At 47.6% G+C, this 27842-nt stretch overlaps 1 protein-coding gene and 1 pseudogene across 1 annotated transcript in view; one reads left to right on the top strand and one right to left on the bottom strand.

The window, feature by feature from the left end:
• MINK1 (misshapen like kinase 1) overlaps positions 1–27842 on the bottom strand; it is an 82599-nt gene that overhangs the window by 27722 nt on the left and 27035 nt on the right. The gene's annotated exons all lie outside the window — the stretch shown is intronic.
• Positions 27417–27695, top strand: LOC102500297 (V-type proton ATPase subunit e 1 pseudogene; annotated as a pseudogene).

Here is a 27842-nt window from a genome sequence, read left to right as displayed (position 1 = left end):
GAGCTGAGCATTTGCCAGTCCGCACTTTCTCAGGAGAAAGGGACCACGTCCTCCTTGTTCACAAGCATGTCCAGCCCCTAGTCCAGGCCTGGCACGTGGTCACCTGAGAGGACATCTTCAGCCCGCCCCAAAGAGGACTTGCCGAGGCCGAGGCAGGGTTCCTCTGTGAGCTCAGAAGGGTCTAGGCTGACTACAAGGACGACTTTGTGGGTCTCATGCGGTAACTCAGCTGCAGCTGCAGTTACTAAAAAAATCTTTAACAAGTCTAAAAAGACAGTTGGACCCACAGGAAAGGGAGGCATTGTTCCTGCGGTGTGGGGGGCTTGTGAGAGGTCTATCTGAACCTGAGAGCCACAGGAACCCGGTAGAAGCTGTCTTGTCTATCTGAACTTCTAGACTCAGAGACTCAAATAGAACACAGCTCCCTAAGTCCCCCCGCCCCACAACCACCAAGAAAAGAGCTCATCTATCTATTCTGGGGCCTCTTATCTCTTTTAGGAAGTTCTTTTTTTCTTTCTTTCTTTCTTTCTTTCTTTTTTTTTTTTTTTGAGAGATTTTTGTTATAGGGTGCATGCGCTCCCCAGGAGAGGCAGAGAGACAGAAAGGTAGAAATCACCTCCCAGGGGGATGGCCACACTGCAATCCCTTCTCCTCCATTCTCCTTTCAGGATCCCTGGCATGTATGCATATGCACCCAGCATGAGGTTTAAGCCTCTAGGTCTGGGACTCGAACCATAGCTGACTAGAAGGGAGTCCAGCGACATAACCATTATGCTGTCTGCGGGTCTCATCTTTCTTTTTTTAAATAGAAGTTTATTTATTTCTTTCATAAGATAGAGAGGGAGGGAGGCAACCCCGTGCCAAGATCCACCCCCAGTCTCAGCTGGCCTGGGAACGTGCCTGGTGTACTCATGGAAGTTCTCAGACACAAACCTAGGACCTTTCCCACGGGGGTCCAGCTGTGTGCTTCCACTGCACCCACTGCCTGGTTCCAGGAAGTCCTTGTTTATTTATTTTTAAAATTTGCCAGAAGGTCCCCGGGCTCACCAAAAAGCAACAGATAGACAGAGAGGGAAAAGTATCCCCGGTGAGGTATGGTCATGCCATAAATTCTTCTCCATTTCTCTGTTCTGTTGGGATTTCGGGCACGAGCAGGTGCCCAGCATGTTTCTCAAGCTGCTGGGTCTAGAACTCAAACTACACTATTGGCCTTGAAGGATCCAGCTCCCTTAAGTAGGACCTGGGCCAGCCTGGAAGGAGTCCTCTCTTGAACGTTAGTTCTTCCTCAGATGGAGGAAGATGGGAAAAACAACTTACGGTCATGATTTCCCAGATGTTCCATAGACAGGTTAAAGTCGTAATGCTATGCTACCATAGCTTCACTACGAATACATTCCAATTTTTTAAAAAGTTTCAGGACCAGCAGATGATGTAATGGTTTTGTCGCTGGACTCCCAAGTAGCCTACTACACAGTTCAAGTCGCAGATCCGGTGGCCTGAAACTCACACTGGGCACGTGTGCGTGCATGCCACCCGGTGGCCTGAAACTCACACCGGGTATGTGTGCGTGCGTGCCCAAGATCCCAGGAGGAGAATGGAGGAGAAGGGATTGCAGCGTGGCCATCTCCGCCGGAGTGATTTCTCTCTTTCTGTTTCTCTGTCTCTCTGGTGAGCACACATACCCTATAGCAAAAATCTCTCTTGAAAAAAAAAAAAAGTTTCTATAGGCAGCCAGATGGCATGGTGGTTAAGACAGCTGGATCCCACGTGGCGTGCTCCAAGTCCCAGACACGGCAGCTTGAGAAACATGCTGGATGTGTGTGCATGTGTGCCCCAAATCCCAAGAGGAGAATGGAGGAGGAGTGACTGTGGTATGGCCATGCCCCCTGGGGGTGATTTCTCACTCTCCCCCTCTCCTGAGAACGCACATGCCCTATAGCAAGCAAACTCCCTGAAAAGTTTTAATTTCCTTTACTGGGGAGGGGGACATCCTCAACAGGGTCTCCTCATGCTATGATTACCCTGGTATCTTGCTGCCAGCCAGGATCATGGGTGCACCACGGGTACAGGCATGTCTAGGCAGACCCTGGACGTGAACCTGGAACCTTCCCACATGGCCTTCGGCATCACGCGGCAAGACCCCTCCTGCCTCTGCCACTGCAGCTAGGCCCTATGTTTTCATGCTATAATCCTAATTGCCAAGTCTCCGTCTTGTATTTCTGGGAGGCACTGAGGGCTCCACACTGGGTATAGATATTGGCATTTGACAGGTTTGGGGCTTGTTTCCTGACCCTCATTTATTGAAAGATGACTTGGAGAATGAACTCGACATCCTGCGTGTGACACAGCAGTCATGGTACCTCACGTCTCCATGCAGGCCTGACCCTCTCTGCTTTGCCACAGAAGCATCAACGTCCCCACCAAAATCTCGCCTCTGCATCATCTTCTGTTCCTCCTCCTCCAAGTCACAGTCACCCTGTCCTTTCCCTTCCAAATGTCCCTGATTTGCATCTTCCTCTCCTTTTCTGAAGCTGCCACCTCAGACCTCCCTGCTGTCCTCCCTCCTGGAGCTCCTGCCTCACTACATTTCCTTCTGTTGCCATCTCCCGATTTAACCCTCCCGAAACAGCTTTCCTAATTTTACTTTCCCGCCCAGACCCGGCGTGCTCCCCACTGCTTAGAGAAGAGTCCAAACACGTTGGCCCGACATTTAAAGTTGTCCATCATTAACCAGGCAATAACCAGTTTCTGAGTGATTCTGCCTGGCCCAGTGCAGGGCAAAATCTATACCGCAAAGGGGAAATCTATAAGACGACTTTATCTGATTTCGTTTATCCATTAAATCTATACTAAACAGTGGGACGGCCCAGTGGGACGGCAGTTAGGTTGGCACACAGGAAGCCAGATGCACTGGCTGACTGGAGTTCAAATCTTGGCCCATTGACCTCACACTGGGCATGTGTGGCCGGGCTCCTGATGGGCTAGGGATGTGGAGGAAAAAGGATTGCGGCAGGACCATCGGGGCTGCGTCTCCCTCCTCCTCTCTCTCATGAGTATGTGTATATTCTCTATCGTGAATAAAAAAATGTTCTAAAAACTGAAAAGATTTGCTGAGCACTGTGTGTCAACTTTGGAACTGGGCACAATGGGCATCTCAACAACACATGACAAACGTGACCTTGTCACTTTATAAACGGGTTAAGTACCCACATCTGGAGACGTGGTAGGATGGGATTGATCGTGTTGTGAGAGCAACTGAGAGCGCTAACACCACGCTGACGCTCCCTGGTGTGGTGGAGAACCCTGGGTAGGGGCCTTCTAGTGGGAACTGGGCATCAGCTGTGTGTCCTTGAGCAAGTGGTCAACTGTTCGGGTCCTCATCTCCCCCCCCACAAAACGGAGAAGGCGTTGGATTGGTTAAAAAGTCTGGTTTTTTTTTTGAGAGGTTTTTCACTGTAGGGCGCGTGCGCTCACCAGACAGACAGAGAGAGACATAGAGACAGAAAGCGAGAAATCACCCCCCAGAGGGGATGGCCACGCCGCAATCCCTTCTCCTCCATTCTCCTCTCGGGATCTTGGGCACGCACGCACATGCGCCTGGTGTGGGTTTTAAGCCACCAGGTCCGGGACGCGAACCGCGGTCGACTACGTGGGAGTCCAGTGACATAGCCATTACGCTAACTGCTGGTTCCCTAAAAAGTCTGTTTGATGGTCTCATGGACAGAACTAAATTCTAACTGGAACCTCAGACAGGCTCCCTAAAAGAAATGGCGTCTGCTAGGCTTTGGAGGTTGAGTAAGTGTTCAATTGGTGATAGAAACATAAGAACGGAGAAGGCAGGGCCAACCAGGGGCCTAATGATTATGTGAGATGAGATGAGACGGAGAAGGGATTGCAGAGTGATCGTTCTCCAGAGGGATACTTTTTTGCCTGCAAGCACACATGCCCTCGGGCAAAATAAAAAGAGAAAAAAAGGAGGGCTAGCAGGTGGCATGGAGGTTAAGGCAGCTGGATCCCACATGACAGAAGTCACGGTTTGTGTCCCAGACCCGGCAGCTTGAAAATCACACTGGGTATGTGCACATGTGCCCAACATCCTGAGAGGAGAATGGAGGAGAAGGGATTACAGCATGGCCATTCCCCCTGGGGGGTGATTTCTTATTTCCCTCTCTCTGTCTATCTCTGTTGAGCACTCACACCTCATAACAAACAAAGAAAGAATGGAGAAGGCCATGCCTAGCTGAGGGACAGAGTTGGGGTTTGGATTCTGGGTGTGCGGTTCAGGATTGCACGCTTATCAGGCCGTTAGAAACAAGGACCTGGAAAGAAAGATTTAGACATTCATGACAATGAGAGCTGGAGACACAGACAAGACCTCCAGGGAGACTGGACAGGGAAGGCAGAGTCAGAGTCAAGGCGCCTCTGAGCAACAGCCGTGTGTTCCGTTTGAGTGGAAGGAGAACAGATACTGGGGGGATGCCGTCAGGGAGGTCATCCTGCAGGAGGACATAGTGACCAAAGGTCTCAATGCTGCAGAGTGGTCAGAGGGCACCGAGAAACTACTGGCCTCGGCATCTAGGAGACGTCTGGGAAACACTGGAACTTCACTGGTGACAGAGGAAGGCAGACAGCAGGGCCGAGGAAAAGGATGAAGGTGATCAGGGGGCAGCTAGAGGAGGTAGCAGGGCCAGAACAGGCCTTTAGCCAATCTATTTGAGCAATCTATTTTTAAAAATAATTATTAAATTATATTTATTATTTTAATGTTTCTATAGGGCACGTGCACTCACCAGAGAGAGACATAAAGAGAAAGTATGAAAGCAAGCCAACAGGTCCAAGATTTGAACCACGGTCGGTTTTGTAGGAATCCAGCACCCCAATCACCATGCCATCTGCTGGCCCTGAGCAATCTATTTTTTTTTTTTAATTTTTAAAATTTTCCTATTTAAGCCGATGTGTAAGTATACAGTATGTATGTGTGGTTTTTTGGGGTTTTTTTTTGAGAGGTTTTCGCTATAGGGCGCGTGCGCTTGCCAGACAGAGACAGAGAGACAGAAAGCGAGAAATCACCCCCCAGGGGGGATGGCCACACCGCAATCCCTTCTCCTCCATTCTCCTCTCGGGATCTTGGGCACGCGCGCACACGCGCCTGGCATGAGTTTTAAGCCACCGGGTCCGGGGCGCGAACTGCGGTCGACTACGTGGGAGTCCAGCGACATAGCCATTATGCTAACTGCTGGTCCCTGTATGTGTGTTTTAAATCCATAGTATATGAACTGCATCTTCCAGTGGTCTACACTAGTGATAAAACACAAAAGGGCCTATTTCTTTTCTACTCATACCGAATTATTCAGAATGTTCAGATACACATAACACAGTTCAAAGATGATCTGTGTATCGATTGGGCTACAAAGGTGAGCACTTCAACCACAGTGCCTATGTTCTTGGTCACCCTCTTCAATGATGACTCAGAAAAAGAGCCTCCAGTGTGAACTGCTCTGCTCCTGAGAGGCCCCAAGCACAGCTCTGCAGTGTGCCGTTGCAGACCTCCTCAGCTCTCTCGCTCTCTCACTCTCTCTCTCGATGCTGCAGTTCTTTGTTCTCAGCAGTCTGATGCTTGTCTAGCCAGTTGCTGGCAGGCGGGAAGAAAGAGAAACGGCATGGATAAGTGAGAGGAAGGTGGGAGAAGGACAGGAAGAAATAAGTGAAGAGATACTGAGGTAGGGAGAAAGAAGATGAAGGCGCTCCAGAAATACTCAGTGACGGGCTAGTTAAGTGGCATGGTGGTTAAGGGCGCCAGATCCCACATGGCTAACTACATGGTTTGAGACCTGGACCTGGCAGCTTAAGAAACATGCCAGGTGTGCGCACGTGTGTGTGTCCATGCACAGATATCCTAAATCCTGAGAGGAGAAAGGAGGAGAAGGGATTGCATCATGGTACTCTGGGGGGGTGCTTTCTTATACCCTTCATCTCCCATCTCTCTTAGGCAAGAGCACAAGACCTAAAGCAAATTTTTAATTTTTTAATTATTATTATTATTTTTACTTTTATTTATTTATTTTATAAGAGCTTTTTGCTATAGGGTGCATGTGCTCGCCAGAAAGACAGAGAGAGACAGAGAGACAGAAGCGAGAAACCATCCCCTGGGGGGATGGCCACGCGGCAATCCCTTCTCCATTCTCCTCTTGGGATCTTGGGCACGCACGCACATGTGCCCAGCGTGAGTTTAAACCACCAGGTCTGGGACTTGAACTGCAGTCGACTACGTGACAGTCCAGCGACATAAGACATTACACCAACTGCTGGTCCTGCCCTATAGCAAATTTTTTAAAAAAAGAAAAAGAAAAGAAAAACGTTAATGACTTTGACGATTAAGTTGGAGTAACATCATTTTTTAAGTGGGGGGCACTGAATGAGGTGGAAAAACTGGAACAGATGCTTCATATATAGAGCGCTTCCTGGTAGTGGCTCTCAAACGACAGGATACAGAAGTATCACGTGGGATGCAAGCTCCTAAGACCTGCCTCAGAGGTTCAGATTTTGCAGGACGTGACTGAGGTGAAGAGCACGAATTTGTATATTACATAGATAGCCCGGGTGATTCTAAGGCACAGGGTCAGTATTTGAGAAACACTGTTTTCGGGAGTTATTAACAGGTGAACAGAAGGTGTAGGACCATCCCGCAGCAGTAGGGATCGGTGCGAAGTCAGGCAGCCTGTGAGTGGCAGGGTGCCCAGCAACACGCGGTGATCAGCCACTTCTCTCCTGAAACAGCTTTGCAATATCTCCATCCTCACTGACGCCTTTCCCTGGCCCACAACCCGTGTGCATTTTCCCCCCTATGTTCAATGGCCAAGCCTACTCAAAAACGTTTCTCTGGGAAGCCAAGCCAAATCCCAAATTGTTCTGGGAAGTCTCCCCTAGATATTCTAACTTGCCACAAGTGATCGCATCCATGAATTTTCAACCTTAATTTCATATATCAATCTCCATTTTACCATGAGTTTAAGTTTCAAACAATAAGACAAAGTAGATATTGGGGGAAAAAAAAAAAAGAAATCCAGAGGGCCAGCAGATTGCATGGTGGTTAAGACACTGGACTCCCACATGGTCAACCACAGTTCCAGTCCCAGACCAGGTGGCATGAAAGTCACGCCAGATACAAGTGCACATGTATCCAAAATCCCAGGAGGAGAATGGGAGAGAGAGGACTGTGGTGTGGCCGTCCCCTTTGGGGGCAATTTCTCACCTTCTCTCTCAACATCTTTCTCAGTCTCTCTCCAGAAAGCATGCGTGCCCTGTGCCAAAAACATAAAAAAAAAAAAAAAAAAGAAATCTAGAAACAAGAAAAGGATATCTTCTATTGTCACTTCAACAGTGTACTAGACGTTCTAGCTGGGGCAATTAGAAAAGAAAAAAAGGGGCCAACAGATAGCGTAATGGCTACATCACTGGACTCCCATGTAGTCGACCATGGTTCAAGTCCTGGACCCAGTGGCTTAAACTCAAGCTGGGCATGTGTGCGTGCATGCCCCAAAATCCCAAGAGGACAATGGAGAAGGGATTGCAGTGTGGTATCCCCCTGGGGGGGGGGATGATTTCTCCTTTTGTCTCTCTCTGCCTTTCTGGCAAGCTCATGTGCCCTATAGCAAAAACCTCTCCAACATATTTATTTTTCTTTTAAAAATTTACTTATTTTTTGGGACCAGTAGTTGGTGTAATGGCTATGTCACTGGACTCCCATGTAGTTGACTGTGGTTCGAGTCTCGGACCCAGTGGCTTAAACTCACACTAGGCGTGTGTGTGTGCGTGCCCAAGATCCCGAGAGGAGAATGGAGAAGGGATGCGGCTTGGCCATCCCCCCTGGGGGGTGATTTCTCGCTTTCTGTCTCTCTGTATCTCTCTTTCTGGCGAGCGCATGTACCCTATAGCAAAAACCCCTCAAAAAAAAAAATTACTTATTTTATTAAATTTGCAATTGGGCAGGTCCAGCCAGTGGCATGGTGATTAAAGTGCTAGATTCCCAATTGGCTGACTATGGTGTGAGTCCCAGAGGAGAAGGAACTGCAGAATGGCCATCCTTGGAGGGCGGGGTGGGGGGGTTATCATTTTTCCCTCTCTCTGCCTCCCTCTGGTGAGTGCATGCACCCTATGGCAAGAAAATCCAAAAATAATTAATTGGGCAGGTCCAGCCAGTGGCATGGTGATTAAAGTGCTAGATTCCCAATTGGCTGACTATGGTGTGAGTCCCAGAGGAGAAGGAACTGCAGAATGGCCATCCTTGGAGGGCGGGGTGGGGGGGTTATCATTTTTCCCTCTCTCTGCCTCCCTCTGGTGAGTGCATGCACCCTATGGCAAGAAAATCCAAAAATAATTTGTTATAGAGTACATGCACTTGCCAGAGAGAGATGATGGGGGCTGGGGTAAGAAATTACTGCAATCCACAATTTCTTCTCCTCCATTCTCTTTTCAAGACTTTGGGCACATGTGTACACACACCTGGCAAGTTCTTGAAGCCACTGGGTTCAGGACTTGAACCACACAGTCAGACATGTGGGATTCTGCTACCTTAGTTACCAATCTACTAATTATTTTTAAAAGTTGTTATAGGGGGACTGGCAGATGGCATGGTGGTTAGGGGTGCTGGACTCCCACACGGCCAACCACGGTTCGAGTCCCAGTCCTGATGGCTTGTTTTCTCACTTGCCCTTCTCTTTCTCTCTTGCTTTCTTGCTCTGTCCCTCTCTGTTCAAATTAAAATAAGAAAATAAATAAAATAAAGTTAAATAAAATAATTCTTTTAAAAATAATAAAATAAAATTTGCTATAGGGCATGTGCATTCACCAGAGAGAGAAAGTGAGAAAGCTTCCCCTGGAAGGGTGGCCATGCAACAATCCCTTCTCCTCCATTCTCTTTTTGGGATTTATGGGCACGCATGCACATGCACCCAGTGTATTTCTCAAACTGCCAGGTCCAGGACTCCATGTAGTTGGCCATGTGGGATCCAGCCACTTTAACTACCCTCCCACCAGCTGGCCCCCAAATTTTTATGTCTGTGTGTAGATAACATGATTTTGTATATAGAAATCCTAAGGAACCCACTAAAAATCAATGTGAACTAATAACAAGTTTAGCAATGTTGTAGGATAAATAATCAACACGTAAAAGTCAACTGTATCTCTATACACTAATGAATAATCCAAAAAGGAAATGTGAAAAACATTTCCGGGGACCAGCAAGTGGCAAAATGGTTATGTTGCTAGACTCCCATGTAGTCAACAGCAGTTCAAGTCCTGGACCCAGCAGCTTAAACTCAAGCCAGGTGTGTATGCATGCACGCCTAAGATCCCGAGAGGAGAATGGAGAAGGGACTGAGGTGTAGCCATCCCCCCGAGAGTGATTTCTCACTTTCCATCTCTCTGTCTCGATCTGTCTTTCCAGCAAGCTCACATGCCCTATAGCAAAAACTTCTCAAAAAAAAAAAAAATCCATTTGTATCAGAAAGAATGAGCTTACCTATAAAAATGTTAGACTTGTACACTGAAAACTATAAAACAATGTTGAAATAAATTAAAGAAGCCCTAAGTAAATGGAAAGCTATGCCATGTTCACGGATCAGAAGACTTATTGTTTTTATTTTTTAAAAGATTTATTTATTTATTTATTTAATTTCATTTGTTATTATTATTTTTAAGTTTTGGCAGAGAGAGAGAAAGGGAAAGTGAGAAAGCAAGCCACCAGGTTCAGGATTTGAACCACAGTCGGCCATGTGGGAATCCAGTGCCTTTAACCACCATGCCACTTGCCAGCCCCAAGACATACTATTACTAAGATCTACATATCTGATGCCCCTCTATCAAAATCCCAGTTGGCTTTTTACAGTAATTGACAAGCTTATCACAAAAATCATATGGAAATACAAGGGACCCAAAATAGACAAACAATTTTTAAAACAAAGAACAGAGTTGGACACTCATACTTTCCGATTTCAAAACTTACTACAAAGCTACAGTAGTCAAGAGCATACGGTACGGAAATGATGATAGGCATACAGACCAATGGGGCAAAATTAGGAATCCAAAAATAACTTTTAACACTTACGATCACTTGATTTTCTTTTTTTAAAATTTATTTTATTTAACTTTTATTTTATTTATTTATGTAAATTTGACCAGAGAGGGACAGAGCAAGAGAGAGAGAAAGTGAGAAAGCAAGCTGCCAGGTCCGGGCCCTGAACTGTGGCTGGCCATGTGGGAGTCTAGCCCCTCTACCCACCATGCCACCTGCCAGGTCCAATCACTTGATTTTCAAGAAGAATGCCAAGGCCATTCAACAATCTTTTCAACAAATAGTGTGAGACAACTGACTATCCATATGCAAAAGAATAAAACTGGCCAGGGTTGAGACTAGTAGTTAGAGTAATGGCTATGTCGCTGAAATCCCATGGAGTTGACCATGGTTCGAGTCCTGGATCTGGTGGCTTAAACTCATGCCGGGCGCATGTGCGTGCGTGCCCAAGATCCCAAGAGGAGAATGGAGAAGAAGGGATTGCAGTGTGACCATCCCCCCTGGGGGGTGATTTCTCGCTTTCTATCTCTTTGTCACTCTCTTTCTGGCACGCACACGCACCCCATAGCAAAACCCTCTAAAACAAAACAAAACAAAAACCAAAAACTGGCCAGGATGGTATGGTGGTTAAGGCAGCTGACTATGTGATTTAAGTCCTGTACCGGGCAGCTTGAAAAACACACTGAACATGTGTGTATACATGCCCAAAACCCTAAAGGAGAATGGAGGAGAAGGGACTGTAGAATGGTCATTCCTCTGGAGAGCAATTTTTTAGTCTCCCTCCTCTCTCTGGTGAGTGCACATACCCTATATCAAAAACAAACAAACAAAAGAATTCAGTTGGATTCCTACCTCACACCATATAAAAAAAAAAAACTCAAAATGGATTGCAGATCAGAAATTGTAAAACCGAAAATCATAAAAATATTTTAAAAAATTAACAGTGAAATAATATGCTCTTAGGCCTGGTTATTGGTTTTGAGTTTTTTGTTTGTTTGTTTGTTTGTTTGTCTGTAGAGGTTTTTGCTGTAGGGTGCATGCGCTTGCCAGAAAGACAGAGAGAGACAGAGAGACAGAAAATGAGAAATCTCCCCCTGGATGGCCATGCTGCAATCCCTTCTCCTCCACTCTCCTCTTGGAATCTTGGGCACGCACACACAGGTGCCCAGCGTGAGTTTAAGCCTCCAGGTCTGTGACTTGAACCGCAGTCGACTAAAAGGGAGTCCAGCAACATAGCCATTACGCCTTGTGCTGGTCCCAGGCCTGGTAATTGTTACACAAGATATCCAACAAAGCAACCAAAGGAAAAAATATTAATTGGACAATCAAGATTTAAAACTGTTGTACTTCAAAAGGCACAATTAAGAAAGTAAAAAGGGGGAGGCGGTGGCAGTTGGCACTGTGGTTAAGGGCTCTGGATTCCTACAGGGCTGACTGCGGTTCAAGTCCTGGACCTGGCGGCTTACTTTCTCACTTTTCCTCTCTCTCTCTTGCTCTGTCCCTCTCTGGTCAAATTAAAATAAATAAATAAATAAAGTTAAATAAAAAATAATTCTTAAAAAAAAAAAAAGAAAGAAAAAGAAAGTAAAAAGGGGGGCCAGCCCATGGCATAGTGGGTAAGGCAGCTGGATCCCATATGGCTGACTATACAGTTTGAGTCCTGGACCTGGTAGCTTGAAAAACACGCTGCACACAAGTACATGTGTGCTGAAAATCCTGAGAGGAGAGTGAGGAAGGAGACTGAGGTGCGGCCACACACAGAGGGGTAGGGATGCTTTCTCACTTTCTCTCTGTCTCTCTCCAGTGAGTGCACATGCCCTATAGCAAATTTTAAAAATTTAGAAAGAAAGTGAAAGAACCGGAGAAAACCCACAGAACCGGAGAAAACATGTGCAAATTATATATCTGATAAGGGATTTGTAGCTAAATGTAAAATGGATTCTTTCAACCAAACAATATGACAAATCATTGAACTTAAAAAAATGGGCAAAGGATCTGACTAGATATTTCTCCCCGAAAGATATATATAGTAGCCAATACACACATGAGAAAAGATTCAATATCATTTGCATTGGAGAAATGCAAATTGAAATGACAAAATACTACTTCACACCCACAGATTGGCTATGATTTTTAAAAATTTGCTATAGGGTGTGCCTGTTTGCTGGAGAGAGAGAGGGAAAGTGAGAAAGCATCCTCCAGGATGGATGGCTACACCACGATCCCTTCTCCTCCATTCTCCTTAATTCGGGGCTGAGAATTTGGGGCATACACAGACCATGCGCCTGAAATGTTTCTTGGTCACCAGGTCCAGGACTCGAACCGTGCAGTCAGCCATGCGGAATTCAGCTACCTTAACCACTGTACCACCAGCTGGCCCGGCTATAACCTTTTGTAAGTTAATGTATTCCATGAAAGAGAAAGAGAAAGTACCCCCAATGGGGTAGTGATGCTGCAATTTAGCCCTAGTCTTCAGCTAGCTCCAGATCATGGCCACATACACGCCTGACATACAAAGTGAGTTTCTGGACCTGAACCAGAATCTTCTCATATGGGACTGCCTTGAAATGTGTCATATTTTCTTGCAGTACCACCTTCTGGGCCCCAAGTGTCTATAATTTTTTTTTTTTATTGCTAAGAACGCACGCACTCACCAGAGAGAGAAAGCAACCTCCCAAAGATACCCGGTCTTGCTGCAATCCATTCTCCATCCTCTCAGGATTTGGGGTATGCACATACATGAGCCTGGCATGTTTTTCAAGACAGTAGGGCTGGGATTTTAACCATGGCTAGCCATGTAAGATCCAGCTCCCTCAACCACTAGGCTAAATGGCCAGCCCAGATGCTATAATTTATTATTTTTTTAAGACATTTTTGCCTTGGGGCTGGCAGGTGGCATGGTGGTTAGGAGCACTGGGCTCCCATATGGCCGACTGTGGTTCAAGTCCCAGACTTGGCGGCTTGCTTTCTCACTTTCTCTCTCTCTCACTCTGTCCCTCTCTGGTCCAATTGAAATAAATCAATAAATAAAGTTAAATAAAATAATTCTTAAAAAAAAAAAAAAGAGGGTTTTGCCTTAGGGTACATGTGTCTGCCAGAGAGAGAGACAATGAAAAGGAAAGTAAGAAATCACATCCCAGGGGGTATGGCCATGTCACAATCCCCTCTCCTACATTCTCTTCCTGGGACCTTGGGCACACATGCACACATGCCCAGCATGATTTTCAAGCTACCGGGTCCAGAAATTGAACCATGGCTGACCATGTGGGAGTCTAGTGACATAACCACTAGGCCATCAGCTAGCCACAATGCTGTAATTTAAAGATCAGTCTGTAATATGGTTGAATTTAAATAAATAAACAAACTAAACTAAACTACACTAAATTAAAAAGGGGCCAGCAGGTGGCATGGGGGTTAAGAGCTCTGGACTCCCACATGGCTGACTGCGGTTCAAGTCCCAGACCTAGTGACTTGCTTACTTATTTTCTCTCTGTCTCTCTCTCTCCTCTCACTCTGTCCCTTTCTGGTCAAATTAAAATAAATGAATAAAATTTAATAAAATAATTATTTTTAAAAAAGAACAGTCTGTTAAAAAGTCTGAGGATGTGGAAAAATGAGAATTTGGTGTACATTGTTGGTGGGACTGTAAAATAGTGCAGTCACTTTGAAAAACAGGCAGTTCCCCCAAATGTTATAGAGAGTTATCATATGACCCAGCAATTCCATTCCTAAGTAGATGTTTAAGAGAATTAAAATCACATGTCCATGAAAAAAAAATATATATATGACAGTCTACAACAGCACTACTCATAATGGGGCCAAAGCAGAAACAACCGGGCCAGTAGCACAGGGGTTAGGTACTGTGCACAGAAAGCCAGGTCCCACATGACCAATCACAGTTCAAGTCCTGGCCCTACCAGTTTGAAAAACATGCCAGGCTCATATGTGTGCATGCTCAAATTCCTGACAAAATGGAGAAATGGAGGAAGGACTGCAGCATGACTGTGACCCACTGGGGGGCTCTCTCTCTCTCTCTCTCCCTCTCTGGCAAGTGTACATGCCCTCTGGCATAAAAAAAAATAGAAACGACCCAATGTCCATCAACTGATGAATGGATACATTTGATACATCTACACAATGGAATATCATTGGCAATAAAAAGGAATGATGTGACAGGTGAAAACATTGAAAATATCCTAAATGAAAGAGGCCAAACACAAAAGGCCACATACTGTATGGCTCCATTTCTGTGTAAAGTCTAGAATAGGCAAATTCATAGGAACCGAAAGTAGGTTAGTGGCTGCCAGAGGCTAAGCAGGAGGGGACATGGGGAGTGACTGGTAATGGGTTCTGGCTTTCATTTGGGGCTGATAAAAATGTTCTGAAATTAGGTAGAGTTGATTGTTGCATAAGTCTGAATATACTAAAAATTACTTTAAAATACTTTTTGAAAAAAGATTATTTTCTTCATGAGTGAGTGAGAGAGAGACAAAAACAGAAAGAGAGCTCACCTCCATCAGGGTCTTGACGCTGCACTCCAGCCCCAGCCTTAGTGCCCTGGGTCCCCGGCACTCGTGGACCTGGTATACTCAGGGAGGTCTCCAGACACAAACCTGTAACCCTCCCATATAGGTCGGCTTGGCAGAGCATCACGTTTTACTACTGAGTCACTATTCAGCCCCTAAAACATTTTATTACTTACTTAATTTATTTTGGAGAAGTTTTTGCTATAGGTCGCATGCACTCGCCAGAAAGACAGAGAGACAGAAAGCAAGAAATCACCCCCCAGGGGGGATGGCCACGCCACAATCCTTCTCCTCCATTCTCCTCTTGGGATCTTGGGCATGCACACACACATGCGCCTGGTGTGAGTTTAAGCCATTGGGTCCTGGACTCGAACTGCAGTCGACTACATGGGAGTCCAGAGACATAGCCATTACACCAACTGCTGGTTCCATCCCTAAAACATTCTAAAAGGGTGAATTTTATGGTATGTGAATTATATCTCACAGCTTTTTATTTTTACATTTAAAAAATTTTTTAAATTATTTATTTAATTTTATTTATTCATTCATTTACTTTAATTTGAACACAGAGAGACACAGAGAAAGAGAGAGAGAGAGAGAGAGCAGGAAAGTGAGAAAGGAAGCCACCAGGTCCAGGACTTGAAAAGTGGTCAGCCACGTGGGAGCGTCCAGCACCTTAATCATCATGCCACCTGCTGGTCCATACAGCTTTTTATTTTTTAAGAATTACTTAATTTTGGGACCAGCAGTTGACGTAATGGCTATGTCACTGGACTCCCATGTAGTTCTCATGCGGTTCGAGTCCCGGACCCGGTGGCTTAAACTCATGCCAGGCGCATGTGTGTGCATGCCCAAGATCCTGAGAGGAGAATGGAGGAGAAGGGACTGTGGTGTAGCCATCCCACCTGGGGGGTGATTTCTTGCTTTCGGTCGCTCTGTGTGTGTCTGTCTTTCTGGCAAGTGCACGTGACCTATAGCAAAAACCTCTCAAAAATAAAAAATAGAGAGAATTATTTAATTTTATTCATCATCATTATTAATTTTTTTAATTTGACCAGAAAAAGAGAGAGAGAGAAAGAGAGAAAGTGAGAAAGCAAGCCACCAGGTCCAGGACTTGAACCATGGTCAGTCACGTGGAAGTCATGTACCCTAACCATCATTCCACTTGCCAGTCCCGAATACAGCTATTTTTAAAAATAATAACCCTGGGGCTAGCAAATGGTATGGAGGTTAAGGATTTTCACATGGCCAACTGCATCTTGGACCAGGTGGCTTGAAAATCACACTGGATGCATGTGCGTGCATGTTTAGGATTCCAAGAGGAGAATGGAGAAGAAGGAAATACCGCAATACGCAAGAGGGTGATTTCTCATTCTCATTCTCTCTCTCTCTCGAAAGCATATGCACACTATGGCAAAAACCTAAAGAAATAGTAAAGAAGTAACGATAATCCTAAAAGCACCTGATAAATTAGTTTCTACTCTAAGAAAGCTACTTGACTAATACAGAAGGGAACACTAGAACCGCTTCTGGCCTAATAACATACATGAAAAAGTCCTGAGACGAATACAGAAAATAATAAAATACAGTAACTCATTAGGTTGACAGGTAGGTGGTCCAAATGGTAGTACAATGTTAACCCAACTAGACCCCCCTGGGTTCACGTCCTGGGTCCCCCTCGACTGCCCCGTACACATCAGGCACATGTATGCATGCCTGTGATCCAGGTCAGCTGAGACTGGAAGTGGAACACAGAATAAAGACCCTGTTGGGACCAGCAGTTAGCGTAATGGCTATGTCACTGGACTCCCACATAGTCGACCGTGGTTCGAGTCCCGGACCCAGTGGCTGAAGCTCAGGGCAGGTGCATGTACATGCGTGCCAAAGATCCCGAGAGGAGAATGGAGGAGAAAGGATTGTGGCGTGGCCATCCCCCCTGGGGGGTGATTTCTCGCTTTCTGTCTCTCTGTCTGGCGAGCGCAGCAAAAATCTCTCTCTCAAAAAAAAAAAAAGACCCTGTTGCAGGGTTCTCTCTCTCGGAAGAAATAAGCAAACTAAATAATAATAATAACAATAATAATAATAAATTAACTAATAGGAATGTGGTTTCTGTTCTTGGCTCTGCAAATAGGCTGTGTATGAATGAGGTGGGTGAGTTACACCTCCGAGTCTCCTTCCATAAGATGAGAAAGCTTTCTAATACTAACTCTGATTCCAAAAACTCAAGTCCATGCTCCATGAAGCTGCCAACCTGATGACTCCTCAGTCTTTGGTATGTGTCCATCAAGTTCACCCTCTAGTGAACTCTGCTCACTAGAACTGGCCGGGGAACCAAACCCGCCATCTTTCAAATGGATCCAGCATCATTTGAGCAATGCATTACCACTACACCACCTAGCCTTGTCTCCCGTGAAATTCCTGACCTTAAACAAAGGATTATACATGCATATTTACACACACACACACACACACAAACACACATATATATATATTAAAGAATTATTTTATTATTTTTTAATTTGATGAGAGTGAGACAGAGAGAGAGAAAGAGGGAGAGTGAGAAAGCAAGCAGCCAGGTGTGGGACTCAAACCATGGTCAGCCATGTGGGAGTCCAGCCCCTCAACCACCATGCTACCTGCTAGCCCCAACAAAAGATAGTATTTACAGCCAGGTACCATGCGAAGTGTTTTACATATAAAACACTAATTTAATCCTTATATAACTCCATGAGGTAGCTACTATTTTTTTCTTTAAGTTTACTGTAGTATGTGTATACTAGCCAGAGGCAGACAAGACAGAGGGAAAGTGAGAAATCACCCTCTGGGAGGATGGCCATGCCACAGTCCCTTCTCTTCCATTCTCCTCTCAGGATCTTAGGCATATAAGCACATGCCCAGAGTAATTTTCAAGCTGCCAGGTCCAGGACTTGAACTGTGAAGTTGGCCATGTGAGACTTCCACATGGCTGACCATGGTTCGAGTCCTGAATCCGGAGGCTTGCTTTCTAACTTTCTCTCTCTCTCTGTCCCTCTCTGGTCAAATTAAAATAAGTAAAATTAATAAATAAAGTAAAATAATTTTTAAAAATATAAAGTTAAATTAAAATAATTCTTAAAAATGTATAAAGTCTGTGGGAGCCTGTAGAAGGCATCATAAGAGTGCTAGACTCAGTTACTGAAGGGTGGGAACCTGAGACTACAGATAGACCCTCCCGTGGGGACCGACCCTGTGACACAGAGATGTGTCACATGGCACTGTGCTGCCATGATGATGATGCTTATGGTGTATAACTGCACACACTGCTTTGTTCAGAAGTGGAAAGACACCAGTGATGTTTACGTGAAAACCCTGTTGGGAGGACTAGTCCGTGGCCTGGTGGTGAAGAGAACCAGATCCCATGTGGCGGATTGAGTCCTAGACTCTGTGGCTTGATGACGCTGGGTGTGGGTGTGGGCATGCCCACAGTCCTGACAGAATGAAAAAATGGGACAGGATTGTGAAATGACCACACCCCCACAGGGAGAGGGGTGCTTGCTCCCTCTCCCTCAAGGTCTCTCTTTATCTTTCTCCCTAGTGAGCATACGAACCCTCTGACCACCCTCCCCCAAAAAATAAAATCCACAAAACCACTGGCAGGTGGTATGGTGGTTAAAGGTGCTGGATTCCCACATGGTCAACCGCAGTTTGAGTCCTGGACCTGATGGCTTGCTTTCTCGCTTTCTCTCTCTTTCTCTCTCTCTCTCTTTCTCTTTTTGGTCAAATTAAAGAGAGTAATAACACATGGAATTAAATAGTCTTTTTAAAAAAAATCACAAAACTTGGGACCAGCAGTGGCGTGGTGGTTAAGGTGCTGGACACTCCCACATGGCCAACCATAGTTTGAGTCCTAGACCTGGTGGCTTGCTTTCTCACTTTCCCTCTTTCTCTCTCTCTGTGTCTCTCTGGTCAAATTAAAATAAAATGAATGAATAAATAAAATTAAATAAATCATTTTTTAAAAAATCATAAGACTCTCGATAGATGTAACTCCATGTACTGCACAAGGGACCATGTCTCACATGCATGTTCAACCCTATCTAGCACATACTTAGCGACATGCAATTCCCACATGATGTTGTTCCTGTGTGACTCAGGACCTGTCTGTCATCTATTCCTGTCCTCCTCACAGCTCCAGGTATGTTTCCAAGTACATATGAGGTGCCCAAATGCTTACTGACTTAATGTTTTAAATGCCAGGCAGAGCAAAGGGGCAGTGGGTTTGCTCAGGGAAAGCTTTCTGGAAGAAGCTGGGGATGAAGGCTAGAGAGAGGAGAGGCATAAAGCGGGGGTGACAGAGGAAGCACACAGCTCAGGCCGGTGAGGGGATACAGAGCACTACCTCGGCTCCTCTGTCTTAAATCCCCTCTTAACTATTTCAAGTGTGCTAGTCTCCCCAACAAGAGCTCCGAACTTCTCGAAGGCACTGCCTTATGCTCGGATTCTCCCCTGCACTTGCGCATGCTCCTTCCCAAGACACAGACCTCCCGTTTCACCATGAACTCTGCTTGCGAGTACTGATCAGAGGAGCAGGCACAACTGGCCTTTGAGCGTTTTCTTCCTTGCTTGGCAGATCCTCCAGGGGTTCTCTGGACTCCTCAGCTCACATTTGAAGAAAGATCAAGGGAAAACGGAAATGGCATCAGCTAACTCTGATGCCTGGAGCCCAGCATCAACCAACATTTTCCCTTAAACCAAAATGTCATTTAATACAGTAAGAGGATAGATTGAGATTAGGTTGAAAACAAAGACTTTGACTAGTTCCTAAGGGACAATGCAAAAGGGCGAATGGAGGGGCCACAGGTGACGTGGTGGTTAAGGCACTAGACTCCCACATGGCTGACTGCAGTTCAAGTCCCAGAAACTCATGCTGGGCACACATGTATCCAAAATCCCACGAGGAGAATGGAGGAGAGGAGATTGTAGCATGGCCAAACCTCCGGGAGGCGATTTCTCACTTTCTCTCTCTGTGTCTCTGTCTCTCTGTGAAACTCCCATCAGTTCCACCATCAGTGTGTGGCTACCTCTGGAGCCATAGTGGAAAACCTAGGATAAAAGGGATGGATGATAGAATGAACAGGCAAAAAAGACTCAAGTACCCGAACTTCTGGGTGAAATTTCTCGGAAGTGGCCCAGAGCGGGCAGGTTAGAACTCTGACCCTCATCCCACTCAAAATACCTCCTCTAACAAAATGCTCCTTCCCTCTGTACTCCAGGCTGTTTCCAAATGGGAAAGTAATCCTGCTGTCAGGTCTTGCATGCAGATGAAATCTCCTGAGGGGCAAAGCTGTTTTTTTCCTCAGTACTTTAACAAATGCAAACTGTTATTATCAATATCGGCCAGCATCTTTATTAAGTGCCTGTCAAAGGGCATTCTTAAACCCTGGCTCTACCTTGTGGGAGCTCATGTGTCAGACAGCAACCCAGAGAGAAGAGAATTGACATCCTCCAAGGGTTGCATCTGCTGAAAGACAAAGTGAGAGTGCTTGTGAAGGACTGCGGGAGGGGAGAAGCGGGTGAGATAGCGCAACGAATCCCCTACTCTCCCCTGACCCATGAGTCTTATAATTACAGACTTTCAGAGCAAGAAGGGGCCATTAAACATTCTAGGAGATTCTAGGAAGCTGCTACACTGGCAGAAAGAACCAGAACCATGAAGCTTGGGGAAGTGATGGAAGTCTTGGGGAAAGAAAAATTTTAAAAGCCCAGTGGAGACAAGGGAAGGGCTGGTCTCTTCTGCGCTTGGAGCCCAGCAACGATTATTCATTCAGATGTGCCCTGGCAGGCCCTGCTGCCGTCGCCAGTGCCATCCCCAAACCCAGGCAAGGTGCCATCCTGCCCTGGACTCGGGAATGGTGCCAGGAGGCGGGGCTGCCCTGGTGCTGGGGGACAGGAGAGCATAGCAGAGAAAGCCCGCTAAGAGGCTGAGGGAGGAAACCCCTCTTCCTGGGCCACAGTTCTATCTTCTCACACTTACATGGGGCAGGCTTCCTCCTATACCACGCCAGGACTACACAGAGCATGAGAGACACTCAGAGAAAGTTGCGATAGAGAAAAGCAGGCGAGGAAGGGGAGAAATGAACTTTGGGGCCACTAGGGGAGAGAATGGTCTAAAGAGGGAACCAAGAGAGCTGGCATAATGGAGTCCCCAAGTCAAATGACCTGCCCTAGAAGAGCAGGGCTGCCAGGGCCTGTGACTAGCTCAGAGGAGCCTGAGACCAGGCTGGAGAGGCCCGCCCTCCCTCGCTCCCTCCCTCCCTCCCTCTCCCGCTCAGAGGAGAACAATGGGCTCTTTTCCTGAGCTCTTCCTGTAACCCAGAAGGCCCACACAAAGAGGAAGAGGAGGGCAAAGGCAGTGGCAGTACCAAGGGACAGCTTGGGGGAGGGAGCTTTCAACCTCCCATAAACACCAGCTCCCTCAAAGCCGCCCCCCAAACAATGACAACCTAATTCCCAAACAGTAACTGCTATGCAAACGCAGTTTAAAGCCACCCCTCAGTGCCACTGCCAGCGGATTACCGGTCCTAACCCTTCTATGGGAGACATGCTAAAGCCTGCACCCGAGGAGGGGCTGACAGCCTGATAGGCTAGAGGCAGACCGGGTTTTCCCAATAATTCCAGTCCCACAGATCCGGGCCTTACCCGGGTCTGGCAGAGATGGGGAGGGAAGGGCCGTTATTCTGGTAGAGGGGCTGGAGGCTTAGACATCCTTCAATTAGATATGAGCAGCCGCAGGACGTGTGTACGGTGTGTGTGCACGAGGAAAAAAAATAGGACGGGGTGTGCAAGAGAGGGAGTGAGTGTGTGTGCGAGAGAAATGGGACTGCGTGTGTGGGCTGGGGGTAGAGAAGAGGCAGGGAAAGCCTAATGAGATCACCCCCTCCCTCCTACCCAAGCAGGAGGACCTAAGTTCCCAAGGACTCTAAGGACGAGTAGAGAATGGGATGCTTGCCTTCCTCCACAGGGAGGGCCCTGGGGCCTGCACGAGTCTCCATGGCATGGACCTGCAAGCCAACCAGGGGGAGTTTGCAGCACTACTCCATCCAAAGTGCCCAGCGTGGAGGGACGGCCAAAGCCAAAGCATGAGCAAAGTGAAGTATGTCCTACAGGAAAGGAAGGAGACAGGAGAGGGGACCCTCGACACCTCTTTGCTGACTCAAGAAACCGAAAGGAAGCAAGCAGAAGGCAGGCTGAGGTTGTCACCGATCCCCTACTGGCCACCATTACCAAGAGTAAACGGGACTCTTGAATAAGGCCTTCCTAACCTCGTCCCAGCGTTCCCTAGCCTTGATAACCAACTCTCCACTCTGCTACCCCTACCTCTCACTGTGGAACGCCACCAGGTCCTCTTACTCTGACTCCACACTGTGTAGTGTCAGTCCTCTGCACGTCGACTGCTATCTGTGTTTTGAAGTGTTTTTATGGGAATGCAGCACAGGAGGGGAGGAAATCAAGTCGGTGCGGGGAGGCAGAGAAACGGGGAGAGAGAGGGATGTGCCAGGAGGAGGGTTAGTTTATAACTCACTCCTCCTAGGTCTCCCTGCCAGAAGGATGCGTGAGACACACTCACGCATGTACGCACTTGCAGATACACGTAGAGGCAGAAACAGGTCGGGACATGACACATCCGTGAACACAAATACCATTCTCATCAGAAACCAGTTAGAGCAGAGGGGGGGCCTTGCCTGGAGCAAGGAAGTTGGGAACCAAACCCTCCTCCTTCCACAGCTGATCTTGCTGTCCCAGTGCAAGGTTCCAGGCTGGCTGGGCTGCCCCAGCCACGGGCCCTGGGCCGAGGAGCCTGAGACCAGGCTGGAGAGGCCCGCCCTCCCTCGCTCCCTCCCTCCCTCCCTCTCCCGCTCAGAGGAGAACAATGGGCTCTTTTCCTGAGCTCTTCCTGTAACCCAGAAGGCCCACACAAAGAGGAAGAGGAGGGCAAAGGCAGTGGCAGTACCAAGGGACAGCTTGGGGGAGGGAGCTTTCAACCTCCCATAAACACCAGCTCCCTCAAAGCCGCCCCCCAAACAATGACAACCTAATTCCCAAACAGTAACTGCTATGCAAACGCAGTTTAAAGCCACCCCTCAGTGCCACTGCCAGCGGATTACCGGTCCTAACCCTTCTATGGGAGACATGCTAAAGCCTGCACCCGAGGAGGGGCTGACAGCCTGATAGGCTAGAGGCAGACCGGGTTTTCCCAATAATTCCAGTCCCACAGATCCGGGCCTTACCCGGGTCTGGCAGAGATGGGGAGGGAAGGGCCGTTATTCTGGTAGAGGGGCTGGAGGCTTAGACATCCTTCAATTAGATATGAGCAGCCGCAGGACGTGTGTACGGTGTGTGTGCACGAGGAAAAAAAATAGGACGGGGTGTGCAAGAGAGGGAGTGAGTGTGTGTGCGAGAGAAATGGGACTGCGTGTGTGGGCTGGGGGTAGAGAAGAGGCAGGGAAAGCCTAATGAGATCACCCCCTCCCTCCTACCCAAGCAGGAGGACCTAAGTTCCCAAGGACTCTAAGGACGAGTAGAGAATGGGATGCTTGCCTTCCTCCACAGGGAGGGCCCTGGGGCCTGCACGAGTCTCCATGGCATGGACCTGCAAGCCAACCAGGGGGAGTTTGCAGCACTACTCCATCCAAAGTGCCCAGCGTGGAGGGACGGCCAAAGCCAAAGCATGAGCAAAGTGAAGTATGTCCTACAGGAAAGGAAGGAGACAGGAGAGGGGACCCTCGACACCTCTTTGCTGACTCAAGAAACCGAAAGGAAGCAAGCAGAAGGCAGGCTGAGGTTGTCACCGATCCCCTACTGGCCACCATTACCAAGAGTAAACGGGACTCTTGAATAAGGCCTTCCTAACCTCGTCCCAGCGTTCCCTAGCCTTGATAACCAACTCTCCACTCTGCTACCCCTACCTCTCACTGTGGAACGCCACCAGGTCCTCTTACTCTGACTCCACACTGTGTAGTGTCAGTCCTCTGCACGTCGACTGCTATCTGTGTTTTGAAGTGTTTTTATGGGAATGCAGCACAGGAGGGGAGGAAATCAAGTCGGTGCGGGGAGGCAGAGAAACGGGGAGAGAGAGGGATGTGCCAGGAGGAGGGTTAGTTTATAACTCACTCCTCCTAGGTCTCCCTGCCAGAAGGATGCGTGAGACACACTCACGCATGTACGCACTTGCAGATACACGTAGAGGCAGAAACAGGTCGGGACATGACACATCCGTGAACACAAATACCATTCTCATCAGAAACCAGTTAGAGCAGAGGGGTGGCCTTGCCTGGAGCAAGGAAGTTGGGAACCAAACCCTCCTCCTTCCACAGCTGATCTTGCTGTCCCAGTGCAAGGTTCCAGGCTGGCTGGGCTGCCCCAGCCACGGGCCCTGGGCTGGTGGCTCGATCCAGCCTAGAGGTCTTCACAGATGGAGAGGGCCTACAGGAGGTGGCAGTTGGCACATGGTGGGAAGCAGATGAGCGAGGGTTTTGGGGGCAGTGCAGAGTAGAGAAAGTCAGGAAAGTGAGGAGGAGCGGGGAGAGGAGAGACAGGGACCAGAATGCAAGCAGCCTTGTGCTGGTTCTAAAATGGCCGCAGGCGAGGCAAGGGACAGATGGTCCCTTTCTGAAGCTCAGCCGGGGAAGTGGAGAAAGGGAAAAGGAAAAAATAAATACAATCACAGAAATGTAAAAATAAACTGAAAAACCTAAAAGATAAACAGCTTGCTTCTAAAGTTCCGCCTGCCTCCGGATTCTTCTAAAGGAAAACAGAATTGCAGGGAAACAGACCCCTCACAGCGGGTCTGAAGGCTGCTGGAGGTCATTCGACCCTTTCCCCAAGCCCAGATTTTGCAAAGTCTCCTAGGTAGCTGAGGTGACATCTTGCCCACACCCACCTGGCTTCTTCCTGTCTCACCTTACTTTTCAGATACTACAGGCTGTCAGAGCAACTTGATTCTGTCCTCCTCCACAAGAATCAGTTTCTGACTATGGTCAACAGAATCAATTTCATCACCTCCCAGCTATGGACGCTACTGCCACCACCCAACTGCCCAGCACTTCCCAATCTAAAGGTACTTTCATGATCATTATCTCATTTGCAGCTCGAACCTGTAGGGAAGCTGGGAAGAATTATCACCCCCATCTCACCGAGGAGAAAACCAAGGCTCTGACAGATGCACGGTCTGTCAAGGTGAAGCTAGAACTCAAGGCTGTTCAATCTTCCTGACAGCACAAGTCACAATGCCCTCTCCAGAGCTTGCCTACTGGATTCCATTTGCACCTGTGGACCAAAGAGGTTCTTCCTGAGGCTCAGATCTGACTGCCTTCCAGATGACTGGAGCCCTGCCCATTCCCATCTGGGTGTTGTTTTGCTTCTTGCTAGTGTGTGGACAAGACAGAGGGCCTGGAGCGTGGTATGTGCAGGATTTCTTTCGGTCCGTCCAGTGTGCTGTGCCCTTTCTCGCCTCTGGGTCTTTGCACATGCTGCTCACTCTCCCATGCTCATCACTCCCCTCCTCTCCACCTGGATACTTCATGCCTGCCCCTCCGGACCTGAACTTCGCCATCACCGCCTCCAGGAAGTACCTCTACTAGCCTCTGCTCCCACAGCACTCTGGCCTGCTCTTGTGACACCAATGACATGGCAGTGACTGGTTCTCTCCTTGACTGTCTCCTCTGCTAGCCCAGGTCCTCGGAGGTCAGGGGCACACTCAATACCTGTCTGTTGAATGAATGAATATGGAAATAAAGCAAAGTCCACGTTATGTAGAGAAGCCTCCCTCAGTCCTTATTCAGCGACTTCTGACACTAGTTTCAGCTTCTCTCCTTCCTTCCTAAATGACCCCTTGATATGCATTTTGGAGAAATACATGAGCACAGCTACTACAACAAATCTTCTTTTTGTCCTGTGACTCAGCACCCCGAATTTTTTTTTTATAAATTAGTTTATTTAGTTATTTTTGTTGTTGTTGAGGAGGATTTATTTATTTATTTATTTATTTATTTTTGCTATAGGGCTCGTGCACTCACCAGAAAGAAAAGAGAGACAGAGAGACAGAAAGCGAGAAATCACCCCTCAGGGGGGATGGCCACGCCACAATCCCTTCTCCTCCAGTCTCCTCTTGGGATCTTGGGCACACACACACACGTACCTGGTGTGAGTTTAAGTCACCGGGTCCGGGACTCGAACTGCAGTCGACTAAATGAGAGTTCAGCAACATAGCCATTACACTAACTGCTGGTTCCAGCACCCCTAATTTATATGCTTGATATATGTATTCTCAGAAAGCAGACTTTCACAAAGCAAGGAACTCCGATATGGTCAGCAAAAACCAAATGGAAACACTACTAAGGGCCCAAAGACCAGAGGAGGCAACAGGGCACGCAGAGACAAAGGGAAGGCTTCCCAGAGGAGGAAAAAGCCCATAAGCATTTTGGAGAAAGAAACAGGCAGAGCTGGGCTGGGTGAGGAGGGCAGAGGGTCCCACCACAGTCAGAGGCCTGCCTGTGCTAACTCATGGCAGGTTTTCTTAGCTGAAGCAGAAAGGCAGCCAGGAGTGTGGTGAGATGGGACGGCAGGGAACAGCCAAGTGTTTCTACCTCTCTAAGAATCAGAAGGCCCGGGCGCTGGTTCTGATGCTTCTATGTAATGTAGGCAAATCGGCACATCACTTAGTCTCTCAGTCTCATTTCCTTAACTACCAGTCCGATTTCACAAGAATGCATGGAAGAAAAAACATTTTGAAACCCATGAAGTGCTATGAATTTGCATACAGTCATGAAGACACTGGCCCCCGCAGAGCAAGCAAAGGCTGTGGCAGAAGATGACCGACTGAGGCTGTTGGCATCACTGGCAGTTAAGGGGAAGAGCTCAGGAAACAAGAAACCAAAATTAAAAAAGGTGAAGAGTGGCAGCTCAGGAAACAAGAAACCAAAATTAAAAAAAAAAATAGTAAAGTAGGATTGCGAGGAGGGCAGGAGAGACAGAAGGGAGAAAAGATGAGTGGCCAGGAGGCAGGGCTGAAAGGGGCAGGGAGGAGGGGCAGTCCCTGGGAAGCAGACACCAGAGAGCAGGGAAGGGCACGGAGGGAAGCAGGAGCCGCAGGGAGGGGGCACGCCAGCCCTTTCCGGCTGGCACACACCAGCTAACGGAGGAGGACAACACCAGTAATCAGGGGTTGGATAATAATAAGGCTTCTGGCTGCTGGTTTTCAACTGTAGCACAAACAAATCATTATACCTCATTGTCGACCTCCTTCTGTGGGAGTCAGGTGTCCACAAACCCAAGGGAACAGACTAGGGAAGCTTTGTGACCAAGAAACTCTGTGACTTGTCTTACCCATACATGGCCTCTAATTCCAGAAGGAAACCAATCGGATACCACAAGAGAGAACTTAGGAAAGAATGAGAACTTAGGAAAGACAAGGGAGCCGTGAGAAGCCATCCTGGGAGGAAGGGTGGATGACGAGGCAGAGCTGAGTCAGCTGAAGAAGAGCAGGTAGAGGGTGGGGCCGGCAGGGAGTGGGAGGAAGGACAGTGAATCCGACTCAGAAAGGCAGGCCCAGGTTACTCTCCAAAGGGCGGAGACCAGATATTCTTTGGCTCCTCCAAGGACGGACCCAGAATAAGTTACAGCTGAAGTAAGTGAGACAGGAGGAGGAACTTCTGACCAGCAGGATGGAGCAAATACATTCGCCCAACTTTTAACCAGGCCTGTCTCTCCTCTTAAGAAACCTTCTTTGTGAATGGAAGTGTGATGGCCGGCAGGCAGGGGCTGGCAGCTCTGCCGCAAACATGTCACATCACGGCCTCCTGGAGCCCCTCATCGCGATGAGCATGTCCCAGGACTTTGTCAGCTTCCTTGTGCCTGGTTCATCCCTAAGGGTCCCAACCGGCGGGTAATCACTACCATGTTGGTGACCTGTTCAGTTTGCTGCCATCACTCTCTCCGGTTGCAATTTTGGCAATTCAATCCTTTCTTTGGACCAGAGCTGAAAAATGAAACCATATGGTATCTTCTTGAGGAAGAAGACATGCTCTCCAGTGCTTAGTCACTGAGGTCAAGAAGAGAATTTCTTCTTGGGACCAGCAGTTAGCGTAATGGCTATGTCACTGGACTCCCATGTAGTCGACCACTGTTCGAGTCCTGGGCCCGGTGGCTTAAACTCACGCCGAGCATGTGTGTGTGTGCGTGCCCAAGATCCTGAGAGGAAAATGGAG

Source organism: Tupaia chinensis, unplaced genomic scaffold (genome assembly GCF_000334495.1).
Source record: "Tupaia chinensis unplaced genomic scaffold, TupChi_1.0 Scaffold000330_1, whole genome shotgun sequence".
In the NCBI taxonomy this organism is placed as follows: Eukaryota; Metazoa; Chordata; class Mammalia; order Scandentia; family Tupaiidae; genus Tupaia; species Tupaia belangeri.
This window is presented reverse-complemented; position numbering and strand designations above follow the sequence as displayed.